General features: G+C 38.4%; 1 protein-coding gene across 1 annotated transcript in view; it reads right to left on the bottom strand.

Moving 5' to 3' along the window:
- The window catches only part of wnt6b (wingless-type MMTV integration site family, member 6b), a 37,917-nt gene that overhangs the window by 14,226 nt on the left and 22,219 nt on the right, over positions 1-1,472 (bottom strand). The window lies entirely within an intron of this gene.

The following is a 1,472-nucleotide window of genomic DNA, read 5'->3' as shown; positions in this document are numbered from 1 at the left end:
ATAAACGTCTCAGTTTCTCCGAAACACCCGCAACATACGGAATAACCACTGGTTTGGTTATAATAATAAATATTGGTCTGTGTGGGTGGGCTTAAGATATACGCCAGTTTCCAACCGTCCTCCATCCGAGACATCGCAATCCAGGAACGCCAACCTGCCATTTTTTACATCCTCTCGTGTGAACTTAATATATTCATCCACAGAGTTGATGTGATCAGTGAAATGTTGGACTTCCTGGGCTTTAATTTTAACCCAGGTGTCGTCAACATATCTGAACCAATGGCTCAGAGAAAAAACACATTGCTGTGATAACCTGGTTAATTACAGCAATAAAAATATGTAAAAACAGCTATTTTTACTTGTTATACTGAAAAAACATTTTCTAGTAATAATTTAGACACAATGTTGAATGCATAAATTACAACCGAAATATGTGTTCAATTAAACATAGATCAGAAGGTCCCCTGTGAGGACCGCTAAAGAAGAGACAAGCAGTCCTGGAAGGATCTAATCACACGACCCGAGAACCAACAGTAATTGCAGAAGACCCAGCAGTGACCCAACGTCAGTTATTTAATKGACTTCAAAGAGCTGGAGTAAGATGTTAGGAGATCTTGAAAGAGATGCGAGCAGGAAAAAAAAAGCAATCTCAGCTAATCATTTCAAGCGTGCCCAATCTGATGAAGAGGAGAGTCAGTCAAGTGTGAATAAGTCTAGTCTGAAATACAACAGCAGCCCTTGTCTGTTGCAGTGCCATCAGACAGGGATCTGACCTCAAGCTGATGCAGGGTTGGCGGCTGCAGTCCTGAGGTACTTCTGGCTGAAAAGTTGGACGTGACATTTTTTTTTGTAACATGCCTGTAAAGTTCCATTGAAAATATCTTGCTCCGGGCTGGAAGTACAAATTAAATTATGAGGAAACTATATTTTTAGCCCGTTAACCTTCAGGCCTAACCCGAACTAAAATTAAATTGAACACTTTGGAGTAAATTCACTAAGTAAAGTCATAAATCTGACTTTTTAACTTCAGTAATAATTTTTATAACTATAGTATTTAATTGTTGAAGTTAAAATACACTACGAACATTAACTTTTTTTYCCCCAAAACTGCATATTAAATAAAAGGTAACTTGATTGGCTACAAAGCTGTGGTGTCAGAAGGAAGCTCAGAGCTGATTGGCCAGTTCTAGTCAATCAATTACATGTTCCAAATGTGGGTAAGACATGAGGAGCTTGTCACACATTTTGTGATCTGGGGAGTTTATAGATGAACCCAGTTGGTCAAAAGAGGTGTCAATCAAAAGCAGACAACCAGTCAAATTGTTTGAACAGCCTATTGTGCAAATTAAAGGTCCCTGATAGCGTGGGTCAGGCTATAAAGAGACAGGAAGTAACGACAAATTAGAAATGTACCGCGGTTAAACACATAGTAAAATGAATTTCATTTGGTGAATTCCATTCTTTTTTTTTTT

This window comes from Austrofundulus limnaeus, unplaced genomic scaffold (assembly GCF_001266775.1).
Source record: "Austrofundulus limnaeus strain Quisiro unplaced genomic scaffold, Austrofundulus_limnaeus-1.0 Scaffold146, whole genome shotgun sequence".
Classification (NCBI taxonomy): domain Eukaryota; kingdom Metazoa; phylum Chordata; class Actinopteri; order Cyprinodontiformes; family Rivulidae; genus Austrofundulus; species Austrofundulus limnaeus.
Note: the sequence above shows the minus strand (reverse complement) of the source record. Positions and strands in the feature narration are given on the sequence as shown.